The sequence below is a fragment of the Coturnix japonica genome, chromosome 2 (genome assembly GCF_001577835.2).
Source record: "Coturnix japonica isolate 7356 chromosome 2, Coturnix japonica 2.1, whole genome shotgun sequence".
Classification (NCBI taxonomy): Eukaryota; Metazoa; Chordata; class Aves; order Galliformes; family Phasianidae; genus Coturnix; species Coturnix japonica.
This window is the reverse complement of record NC_029517.1, coordinates 115685506-115698438: the sequence shown is the minus strand read 5'-3', so window position 1 is coordinate 115698438 and position 12933 is coordinate 115685506. Positions and strand designations below refer to the sequence as shown.

At 38.6% G+C, this 12933-nt stretch overlaps 1 protein-coding gene across 1 annotated transcript in view; it reads left to right on the top strand.

Annotated features, from left to right (window-relative positions):
- The window catches only part of STK3 (serine/threonine kinase 3), a 113019-nt gene that overhangs the window by 17995 nt on the left and 82091 nt on the right, over positions 1-12933 (top strand). The gene's annotated exons all lie outside the window — the stretch shown is intronic.

Below are 12933 nucleotides of genomic sequence, written 5' to 3'. Positions count from 1 at the left end.
GGGGAAAACTGTCTATGGATGACTGCTGCCAGTGTTAGTCATACTTCTGTTTTCTTCTCTGAAACGAACTGTGGTCTAACTACACCAACTGGGCATCAACAGATGCTCCATTCCTGGATTGTTTATATCTAAAACCCGTTTGGTAGTAAAAAGGCACTACGTGTTGTTAAGAGCAGTTTTTTCATCTTTGTGCTTTTCTGCAAAAACAACATACATACCAGATTATTGTACGCAGTTTTATTTTGCTTCTGTTCCATATCAGGATCTCAATCTAAGTAAGCCAGTACTCCTCAGAGAGAAGGTGCTGCCCATATGTGATTACTGAAAGGTAGCACATATGCAAGTTCAAGAGTATTTAATTCTGTTGGATTCTTGGTTTTCGTTTGTGCTTTTTGGAGCCAAGATGTTTCCTGAAGCTTTTTCTGTGTGCAGTTCAATTAAAGCTAGTGAGTGTTCTGCACTTTGGAAGCATTACATCATTTTGAAAACGAAACTTTGTATTTTTCTTGCTCCACTTTTTTTTCTGGGTAATTAACTATTTTAAAATTAGTGTCTAAACTGAAAATACTCAGAAGAAAGCCGAGAAGAACAAGATAAATATCTCTACCGCTTGTTTTTAATGGGTAATTTAATTCAATATGGGTTGACAGGTGAAAAAAATGTTTTGGAGAACTGCTGATGAGAAATCAGTTGTATTTGATCATGCTGATTTTTCAGTTGTACTTTGATTGAAATAGTCTTCATTATGTCTGAATTCATTTTAACAAAACAGCGTGTAGTTGCACTGGCTGTTGAAAGGTGAGGACTGCGTTATCAGAAAGGATTTTATAAGCATGACAATAGCTGCTTATAAATCAAAGGTCACTGTTTGAGTTTGAAGGCTTGTGAATCTGTTTAATTCTTGTAATCAAATGAGTGCTATCAAAGGCCAAAGTAATTTAACACGACAATTCTGGATTACATTGAACATATGTTCTTGTTAATAAATTACGTTATGGTTTTAAGGGCTTTGTATGCTGTTAGTGCTCTTTTGTGCATTTGATACTTAGAGTTTTTCTTAATTTTTATTAGTGAGTTGTTACAGTGGTTAACAAGAAATACACGGATTTAAGTTGCAATAGCTTTCCCAGTGTCATATGATACAGCTTCACAGGACATTTGGACATATGTAGATGCTTTCCTACTTTGTTTTAGTTATGACACAGAATTGATATAGGCAAGCATGAAAGCTTGGGCAAATTTTCATTGCTTTTTCTAGATGTTGCTGGAGTTCTGTGGTATTTATGTAAGGCACAATTTTGTTGCTTGGGAATGCATGTTGAAATTATCATGTGCGCTATTTTGCTGTAGGCTGGTTGGCACTGCCACAAAGGTAATGCGCTGCCAGTAGGCCATTTCCTTGTCAACTGCATTTACAGCTTAATAGAAATATTACATGACTTCTTTAAACAAGTGTTTTGGCAGAGAGGAAATAGCAGATTCCATGCAAACAAGCATAGCTTCCTCTGCTTAACCACACTCTGGCTACTCTGAAAAATTGTGCTGGTTTCAGCTGGGAAAGAATGAGAAGCAGGGGTTGCAAAATGGAATTTGATGTGGGAAAAAAAAAATCACTTTCTTTCTGTTCAAGTATTTTGGGTTAAGTTTAATTGTCTGCATGTGTATTATCAGTGTTATTTCACTTGTTTCTGTGGCACATCTGAGTTAAGTATAACCTGCAGTTGTCTTACTTGCTTTGAGGCTCAAAGGTCAAGACCATTGGCTAGCCCAGCGCTCTCCTACTTCACTCACTTAAGAATTACAAAATGCCTTTCATGTTCGGTGTCGGAGCTCTTTTGTGCTTTTGGTGGTGCTGTAATCACAGTATGCTTTGCTAATGGTGAGAAGTGAAACTTCTCTGTTTTCTCTTACAAGATTCCCGCAAAGAGTAGTCATAAGTAGTTTACAGTAGTTTTAAAGGGAAAAGAAAATCAGACATCCTCATGGGTAGTGATAGGACAAGTGAGAATGGCTTTAAACTGAAACAGGGGAGCTTTAGGTTTGATATTAGGAGGAAGTTTTTCACACAGAGGGCGGTGACACACTGGAACAGGTTGCCCAAGGAGGCTGTGGATGCCCCATCACTGCAGGCATTCAAGGCCAGGATGAATGTGGCTCTGGGCAGCCTGGTCTGGTGGTTGGTGACCCTGCACATAGCAGGGGGGGTTGAAACTGGATGGTCATTGTGGTCCTTTTCAACCCAGGCCATTCTAAGATTCTATGGGAACATGGCGGTACAGCTAATGGAAGTAATGAATTTGTGGTTAAGTATAAAAATGACTCAAAGCTAGATAATTTAACCTGTTCAGCAGGGCTCGGTGACTGATTGCACCAGTCAGCTTAATGAGCACTGTTGATCAGGCTAACTGTGTGCGTCTGCCTTTGATTGCCATGCTGGGACGAGCAGTTCCAAAAATTGTATGGGACTTAATTAAAGAGGGCTTCTTTGTGGTTCTAGAGAAAGACTTGAGCTCCTGCTTTGGACCTTCACTGCTGGTCTTCGACAGCTGTGCTCCCACAACACAGAGGGACTGCAGCATGTATGCTGGTCTGTTCTAATGTGTATTTATATCTGAATTTAATTCAGACCAGTAATCACATTGTTCGGTGTCTCCTTTTTATGCATTACAAAGCTTTTTATGGTGATGGTGGTGAGACACTGGAACAGGTTGCTCAGGGAGGTGGTGGAAGCCCCAGCCCTGGAGACTTTCAGAGTCATTATGGGTCTAGCAACCTGCTCTATCTGTAGGTATCCCTGCTCATTGCAGGGGAATTGGTCTAGATGACCTTTAAAGATCCCTTCCAGTGACTTAGTGATATCTGTCTCTATTATCTGTTTTTAAAGGCCTTTTAAGAATTTTATTTATTTAATTTATGTAGGTGAAACACAGAGATGAGGAGTTTTTCTAAAGGAGTTGTCATGCTTTCTGATGGAATTTCGTATCACAGAATCACACAGAATCACAGAATCACAGAATGACCTGGGTTGGAAGGGACCTCAAGGATCATGTAGTTCCAACCCCCCTGCCTGGCAGGGCCACCAAACATACACCTTTACTAGATCAGGTTGCCCAGGGCCCCGTCCAACCTGGTCTTGAACACCTCCAAGGACGGGGCATCCACAACCTCCCTGGGCAGCCTGTTCCAGAGCCTAACCACTCTCCTAGTGAAGAACTTCCCCCTAACATCCAACCTAAATCTTCCCTCTTTTAACTTAAAACCTTTTCCCCATGTCCTGCTATTGTCAGCCCTTTCGAAGAGTTTACTCCCCTCCTGGGAGTAAGTTCCCTTCAGGTATTGAAGGGGCTTTTGAAATGTCTTGTGTTTGCCTACCGAGCCATGCTCTCAGATCTGTCATATAAGGGAGCTGGTTTTGGTGGAAGATCATCTAAGCTGTGAAGTTTACACTTGACCACAGTCTACCCACTGCTGATACTTGTCTGAGCAAGAGGAGGTGGAGGAGCACACGGATGGATGGAGGAAGTGGTTGGAGTGGAGCTGGTGCTTTTGTCTGTAGCTACGTGCTGATCCGTGTAGACCAACAATAAAACTGCAGCCTGCATTTCATAAAATTTGCTCTTCTTTGCAAGGTCAACACTTACTGACAGGATGGAGCATTTCAGATAAATGCTGGTAGCTCACTTTAAAAAAAAAAAAAAAAATCTCTTTCATGCTTATCAGGCAGCTGCAATAATTCATGTTGCTACGGTATGGAAGAAGCGAAGAAGCTGGTGGTAGATGCGTTTTTCAACACTTCACAGTATTGGCCTTTGTTTCTTTATGGTGAGGTTTGCTGGAAATGGACATGTGGGCATCACATGTTCTACACTGAATTGGAGGAAGCCAATTTGAACTGCTTCCATTTGCTTTAAGTCCAATCATGATATTTATTTTTCCATGGCACTTACCCAGATTATCCATGCCTCCTGCTTAGCCTGTGTCATTTCCATCCTGGACTAATCTGTTTGTAATAACCTTTTATGCCTGATGTATCTTATAACAATCTACCATTTCCCATTTTTTTTTATTCTCAGCATATTGCACTAAAAATGGAGATTGAAGTGAGAATTATTGCTGTGTAAAGTTGAAGAACCAAGGAAGTCGTCCTGTTCAAGGAAGTTGTCTTGTTCAATATTGCTGATTTAGCCAAGTTTTTCATGCATTGAGGAAACAATTTCCTTTCCATCTTCTATGCCAGAAGTTGAGGTTGGGGAAAAAAAAAACCCACTGTTGGCATTGCCAGGTGTTTTTCTGTGTAGTCAGTTCTAACAGAAGGAATGCTTACATTTACTTTTTTTCTCGGACACGTGGAATTGTCTCATTGGTTTCTATTGTTTTATTTCAGAGGTCATCGTTGGCATTACTGCCTTTAATTTAAAGCAGCCTACTTAAAGTATATGACATTGTTTTCTTATTTTAGTGCTTTGTTTATCTTTAGAATTTTAGAGAATACTTCTAAAAGTCGTTCCCTTTTAGAAACTTTCTATGAGGTGCTTTTTTTTGTTAATTTGTAACTCGAGATCTTCCCTGCTGTTTCTAGATAGAGTAAGCTAATATTTAAAGAGATTGAAAATATGGATTTTTGATTGTATCTTCCTGTTTATTACTTTACAGCCTCTTTAGAATCTTGTGGAATAAGGGCAGTGAGCTGTGGTAACACTCACTGAGTGGGATTCCTCAGGCAGGTTGTAATTCCTCCCTATTTGTATTGTGCCTTCTGTGATGTGGTAGTCTGCCTACAAAGATACTGTGGGCTTTCAAGCTGCGAAGATTATTTTGAGATAATGAAATATTAAGCCTTGGAAAAAGCATGGGAGCCCCTAACACATTCAGTTCTGTCAGTGGAAGAGCTGTATTAATGCACGTAATAAAGGGATGAAATAAGCTGACTTCCCCTTTCTGACTGGTTCTCCTGTTGTGTCTGAAGAAAGTTGGGCTCCTCAGGACAAGATATTGCTGTGTGTTGTCTAATGCAGTGCTGCGCTCATTTGAAATTCTCAAGTAGTAATGGGTGATGCGGTATGTGAACATACATGTGTGAACTCTGTGATAGTCTTCTATAGGACCTTCATATGGCTCTGGGCTTTACCTGGGTTGAAGTGTTTGCTGTAAATTCAAAGAAATGCCTGTATACGTAAGTGTGCTAAAGATCATCTTCTGTCCTGATGTCCTCTTGCTCTTGGTATCTATAGATGTTGGTGCTGTGCTGCCATGTTGCTTTTGATGCTCCAATGTTATTTACCTTTTGAATACAGGGAGGGTCTCAGAGGAAGGAGAGATTAGTACCAGGCAATGTTTGTGTAACAGAAAATAATGCTCTTTATACTTTTCTTTCTCTTTTTTTTCCCTCCAATGTCAAAGGAATTGTTTCCTGTACAAATCACCATGAGAAATACAACTCCAGATGGCAATAGGATATGTAGCAATTGTTTTTTTAGTAGTGTTCTGTGGTTCAAGCCTCTACTAACACCAACACTGAGCAACAAAGTGCATTTTTGCACTCTGTGCCCTCCAAACCTCAAGTTATGACTTAATGTGGCTTTAGTTAAGACATGCTTGCTTTTCACTTAGGTATGTAGGCTGTTCTGGAGAGGAGTTGGGTACTTTCCTTCATAGCTCCTCTTCTTTGTGAAAATTCTAGGCAGAGATACAGAAGTATTATGCTCTGGAACAGAAATTCTTTTGGCGTATCTGTTGCCTTCAAATCTTGAGGGGATTTCATTTGCCTGTCTGCTTGTGACCAGTTCTGCTCTGGGCTGGATGCTGAGGTGGAGGAGGAGGATACAACTGGGAACACTGTGGTGAGGTCAACTCAGATAATGTGCCCCTGTGGACTTGTGTTTCCTGTGATATGGAAATAGAATTCCTCCCTATTTTTCAGCATATATAGCATGGAATTTTAATGAAAGTTTGTGAATACTAAGCATTGCATACTTTTAGTAAACTACACACAGAGTAAAATAGAAGCATGTGAGTTGTGCTCAGACATTAAAAACAAATATAGAGATGTCAGGTTGCAAAACATATGAATAAAGCCTGTGATATTTTACTGATTTTCCTTAAGCTGCGATTGATAATTCATTGCTTAACTTCACTGGGTTCAGCTGTGTGTGTTGAATCTGCTTGACAGTGTTATGCTGGCATGGCAGCATCCAGCTCTCAAGACTTGACAGCTTGCTGTGCAAAAAGGCATGGCATGCTTAGCATCAGCCCATTTCATGTGGAAAGGAGAGTTCTTGTAATACTTTTATGAAAACAAAATAGGAAAAATGTCATTTATCCTCTGGCAAAACTCAGAGATGAGAGACTTTTTTCTCCCTAATGCCCTAAGGAGGTTTTTGAAGAGGTTTTGCCACGTTGCTTTATGCAGAGCCAGTATTCCCTTCTTCCCACAGAAAAGATTGACAGATAGTTGCAGCGTATGGGACTGAGAGTGCAAACCACATAAAGGAGTGGACACATTTAGTAATTCAGATCTGTTTCTATAGAGAATCACGAAAGGGTGCTCAACTGGCGTGCTAATTTAGTTTCCTACAGCCAAGATACTACCTCATCAGCACGTGGCTCTTCACAGAAAGGAAAAATGACACAGAGCAGGATGTAAGGAAATGAGGAAAATGTAAGATGGAGATAATGGCAAACAGGATTGGGTTGAGCTCAACTTCAGAAATCCAGAAGCTCCTAGTGAGGTAAGGCAGGGAGGGGAAGCTTTGTGAAATCTGGAAGAGCTCACTAATGAGAGGAAATCAGTTCATTATGAAGGTTTGCACTCATTTGGTTGACTAGCTAGCACAGAATGATAGAGTATTAGCACTACTGCACTAATGCTGTGAAAGCATTAGATTGTGAGGTGTGTATCAGGGAGTAACAAGAGTTATTGCTGTCTAAATTACAGCTATTGGAATGTCTGTGTGTATAATTGCAGACCACTGTAGGCATTTCTCCTGCTATCCGCTCTTCTGTTTTCTTACACCTGTCTAGCTTGCTCTTACGTGAAAAAGTGTCTTGAAAGTTCACTAAATGAAACTATTGCACTATAAATAAAGTGCAATTAAAAGTATGTGTGGTTGTAGAGTTCAACATAAATGTTTCACCATGGTTTGGAAGATGCACCTTTTCCTCTTCGCAGCAATAAAATCATTTGGGCAGAATAAATAATATGTTTATTATTGTTAAAAGTACCCATGCTTTTTTTTTTTTTTTTTTTTTTAATGAAATCAAGTTTGTTGGTTGCATGTGTGCGCAAAAAGAAAAGGAAATGTTAATCTGTCATGTGTAATAAAGTAGCAGAAACAAAGAATATTTGAAATTTGGACTGGAACTGGAGTTTAATTTGAATTAAATGGAAAACATTTATTTCATGCTTCTAAATGAGGATTTAATTAAAATTAAATTGGTTCGTCTTTTTAGACTTATCCCTGAATAGGAAATTTGAAACATACTTCAGTTGATGGTTGGTTTTCTCTGACTTTGATTAATCACTTTCAAAGTAAGTGGAGGATCAGTATAGTAATTTCATAATTACACACAAGTGAGTTAGCTTGAAACTTTAAAATAACTGTAAGGGAAGTTGGATGTTGGTTGCTTTCATGTAACGCTGTGTATCTTTTGTGTATTATTCAAATTCTTAGAAGCGTTAATCTGAAGAAAGGACCATACTATGGTACAACTATGTTATTTGTGAGGTACTTTAATAGGGAAACATTTGACATGGGAATGAATATTATTTTTCAAAGGCAGGGGAACAGTAAATGGAGGCTGAATGAAGCCATGAAATGGGCTGAAGGTTTCTTGATGACTTCAGCTAGCATTGGATCCGGCACTACTTCTGTGAGAATTGTTGAAGACTTTAATAGAACTGTTTTGTGGGTAATGCCAGGAATATATTCAATGAAGCCTAGGAAAGCATGGGTTAATTTTATCCTCTGCTACTGGGCTGGCTGCTTTCTCCCTGGAGGAAAGTTAGAAATATACAAACAAAAACAAAAGAACCTTCCACCTAAAAGTTCATTCAGAAGTTTTAAATCACCACAGGTCTGCTCATTTGTGATGTTAGGAAAGATGTAAACACAGATCAAAGTGCAAAGCGAAACTGTTTGGCAACTTGAAGATGTCAAGGAAAAATTTTTTGAAGTAAGCAACCAGTAGTAAATCATTAAAACGTGCTGAAAATAAAATCACAATTTGAATGTTACGTGATGGTTTTTTATTAATTAACTTTATGGACATTCTTATTTGAAAAAGCCTTTACAATCATTTGTACGTGTAATTGTGTGCTGATTTTATTCTATTTATTTTTGCCTTGCAATATGGACTTCTGTGAGGTATTTATGCACAGACTTAGGAGAACTCATAATTCTTTACTAAAAATTCTACAACACCCTGCAGGATTATTGTAAAACATACAACAGATTTCAGAACTTTAAAGGAGTAGCTGTACATGTATTTACTGCAGATGAATCCAGGCCCATTTCCATCATCTTTCAAGTTCCACGATTAACACAGAATATACAAGGTGAACTTTTTATTTGCAGGTCTGGCAGCAAGCTTTATTGAAGAAGAGGGAATTTGTGTATTGCCTTTAACTGAAGTTGGTCTATTTGGGTTTTTGGTTTTGACAAGTGTCTTGTTAAGCCTCCAAAAGAACTAAGTAAATAGTAAGTTTATTGGCATCTTGAATCAGTGCTGCTTTATTGAAGTGAATGATATGTTCATTCTTTTTCATAGACTTTGGCACGTTTTCTGCCTATGATGTTAGTAGACTTGAGGAGACTTGACCAGAATATTGCCGAAGTCTTAGTGCATTATTACACATTTAAAAAGCAAAAGTGTGTTTACTTGGGTTTTGGCTGGAGGGACATTCACTTGATTTTGACTCATGTGGGAGAAAACCACAATCAGATTATGAGGAGAATATTAAGCTTCTAATGCTACTCAGCATAAGGTTTTTAAGCAGTTTAAGTTTATACTGATTGTTTGCTTGGTTTTAAAAATATCACAGTCTAAAAATGGCCTAGATTGAAAGGAGGGTAAAATTTCAAATTCTTATTTGAAAATTATTTCAAAAATCTTATTAAAATTGTATGTACCTTGTTTCTGTCTTGGTATTATATTGCCTTAAAACATACACTCAGTAACTTTTAAAGAGGAAGATGCATAATAAATGTAAGAAATTTATTTGAAAGGAAAGGTTGCCAATCAGACTAAATTTGTTTCAGTTAAAACTTGATGGTCTAAAGACAACTTAGAATCTATTTCTTGTTCTAAAACATTGTCAAAGTTGTAGTAGTATCAGTTAAAAAGTTTATGGAAATGTTGTTGTAAGGTAGTTTGAAACAGATCTAAATCTTTAATTTGTATTGATGGCACCTGTTTTCATTTTGTTTCCCTGGCAACAGCAGTGCTATCAGAAATTGCCCATGGACCACCCTGGTTTCGGAGAAGAATGAAACCAGCCTGAAATTTTGATTTCATTCTTTCATTTTACTGAAAGTAGAGCTTGAGCATGAGGTCAGTAGTCTGTGAACTAATTCTAATGATTGGGGATGCAGGTTTTTATTTTTATATTAAATTTTTTGCTACTATTGGCAGGGTTTTTTTAATGTTAGTTTAAAAATTCATAAAGAGACTGCATAGGAAGTACATTGAATAGTACCCCAGCACAGAAAGCTGTGTTGTCTACCTGCATAAAGTATAGTAAAAGGTTGCATCTGTTAGCTAATGTGGTCTGTCTTCAAGGCTGTATGGATCCAAGCTCATGTTCCAGATGTAAGTTGTCATCATTGACATTCTGCTAGGAAAGAATGTAAGCCAATACAAATGTCGCCTCCAGATTGCTGCTTTCTTTTTGTCTCTTTGCCATGTCTGAGAATTTACATTGATGATGATCGGGGTGTTTGGAATGCCATACGTATCTTAATGCGGTATGGGTTTTATGCATTATTCCATGTTTTAGAGAGCAAAAGTGAATTAACTCATAGAAACATGGCTTATTGTTTTTTGCTTACCTGAAGAGCTCTACTAACAGAAGTCCTACTGCAAAGTATTCCTAAATGTCACGCCAGCCTGACGATGGTAAAAGTCTTCTAGTGGAGCAAGTAAGAACTAGCAAGACAACTTCTGATTTGTGAGAATTACAGAAACAGATGGGAAGTTTTGAGTGTGTTGTGTATTTTATTCTCCCCCTGGAATTTAAAATAGTTTGCAAAGGGATCTAAGAGAAGAATATTGTAGTGGGGTTGGATTCTGAATTAATTCTAGGCAACATGATGGCCCTTATGATAGTTCCCAGTACCTGGGAAGGGCTGGTACCGTAACATGGAGCTGTCGGTAGAGATGGAAATAAAAAAACACAGAATGACTTGGCTCTGAAGTTACCATTAAGGTAACTTCCAATCCCCTGCCCATGGGCAGGGTTGCCACCCACTAGATCAGGTTGCCCAGGCTGCTATTTCTTCTTCTTTTTTTCTTTCTGTTTTTGATCGTTGTCTTTTTTGTTGGTGAGTTTCTTTCATTTCATGTGCAATGAACATTTACATTATTGGAGCCGCAAGTAGCAGGAAGCCCAGCCAGTATTTATCGGGAAATTAATTTGCATGTGTTTTAATAGTCACCTGTTTCAACAGGAATGCTCCTTATGGGATGCGGTAATGATGTTCTTTGTGCTAAGGCCATGTGCATAAAGGCCAGAAGTTGGAGGTTGTGTGGAGAAACTGCTTCCAAGAAGCAGGCCTGGCTTTGTCTTGAAATACTTACAGGTTTTTAAATTAGTATTTTAAAATGTTGATAGAGGTACCCAAATGACTGTATGTTGTGCTTGGTGTACCTGAGCTCTCACTGGTACTGATTCCTAAACGAAGGGAAAGTTTACTTCCTTGTATTTATGATATTCAAAGGATTAGAATCATAGAATCATAGAATTACCCAGGTTGGAAAAGACCTTGAAGATCATCAAGTCCAACCGCAGCCTAACCAGTACCCTAACTCTAACAACCCTACACTAAATCATATCCCTGAGCACCACATCCAAACGGCTCTTAAACACATCCAGGGATGGTGACTCAACCACCTCTCTGGGGAGCCTATTCCAGTACCTAACTACCCTTTCTGTAAAGAAGTTCTTCCTAATATCCAACCTAAACTTGCCCTGGCACAACTTGAGGCCATTTCCCCTCGTCCTGTCACTTGTCACTAGTGAGAAGAGACCTGCCCCACTCTCACTGTAAGGACCTTTCAGGTACTGGAAGAGGGCGATAAGGTCTCCCCTCAGCCTCCTTTTCCCCAGACTAAACAGCCCCAGCTTCCTCAGCCTCTCCTCGTAGGTGGATAGAGAGGTGGAAAACCCTAAAAACCTTGGGAAGAAGCACTTCTCTTTTGAGAGGCCTCAATCATTTTGACTAAAAGTCCCATTTTTTTGTCCCATCATAGAAAATAGGAGGAGGTTAACTACATTCTTGCAATGTAAATTTAATCCCACCCTTTATTTCTGAATTATGCATAGCATTTAAGTGACAGCCTATTTTTCACTGTTCAGGAAAGCTGTTCTCATCAGGTCTCCTTCTGTACTGTTTCTTGCAGACTTTGAATTATGCAAGAGAGGTCAAAGCAGCCTGTTGCCCTTTCACGCTAGATTTGTGCTGTATTGTCTGTGATCTGAAAAAATGCTGCAGTTACAAGCATCCATTCGCATGAAAAGTGTCAGCTTCTGCTTTGTGTGCCTCTTGAAAGTGCTGTGTATTGCTGGTAGATGGACTAACCCCTCGGATCATTACTTCTAAGCTTGTGGTTCACAGGCGAATTAAAGAGGCGTATTCAGCTTCTGTTAGGCTTGCTTTGTCTTCAGCAAATTATGTTGTACGAATATCACATGACATTCCTGATGTTATATCTCTGATAATCCTTATAAACACAGATTTTATTATAGCACATTTTGGATTTTTGGGGCTACTTTTTGTCACTGACTGTCTTTTTGTAGATTCATTCTTGAGCCTTGTTACTTTATCCTTTTATTATGGATAAAGCCAGTTGTGTTTAGAGTTCACTTTCATAAGTCACTAATGACTGTCCACATCCTTCAGGTGCATTCGTTTGCTGCTGCTGCTCAGTAGTCCACTTAGTATGGTACTGTGATTACGTACCTAAATTCAGACATTAAAAATATGGTTGGCTCAGTTTTCTCTCAGCCGTCAATGAAATTTGTTTTCCATGAAGTTAATGTTTGCTGTTAATGGAAGGAAAAAATCTATTGTGTTGCATTTGTAACCCAGTTAACTCATAACAATTGTTAGAAGAGGCATGGCGGCATGCTGTGGAATTTTTAAGTGTCCATCAAAGATAACTCCAGTGTTAAATATGTATGTTTTCAATTACATTTTCTAATTTGTCAGTGAGTAGGAGGGCTCCTCCATTTCTAATAGCAAATGGCAGGAGTCTTTTTGTTTTTAGTCATGTATTTGTGTTTCTGTGCTTGTTTCTAAACATTCGAGGAATCTTGTATTAAGTTTGTTAGAACTCTGCTTGGCTTTTGACATTGAAATGTTAGCTATTGGTTGCTGTTCAGGATTTATTCACAAATAATGTTCATCTTCTGTGAGAGAAATTTGTTCTACAAAGTGATACGTTATGTTTCTCGTGCCTTTGCATTTCAGTGGTGATGGTTTAAATTATGACACCCAGTGCTTGGCCTTAAGGCTCGCGATTCTGTAATTTTTTTCAGATGCATCAACTGGGCATTGGCTAATTTGTTATGAAAGTAAAAGAAAAGTTCAATAATTCTGACTGAGTTGTGCTGCTGACATCTGGTTCCAATAAAATATTGGTAATATGATAAGAATTTGAAAGAATTGTGTGATTACTGGGCTCAAATAACCATTCAAATGATAGTCAACCAAAGAT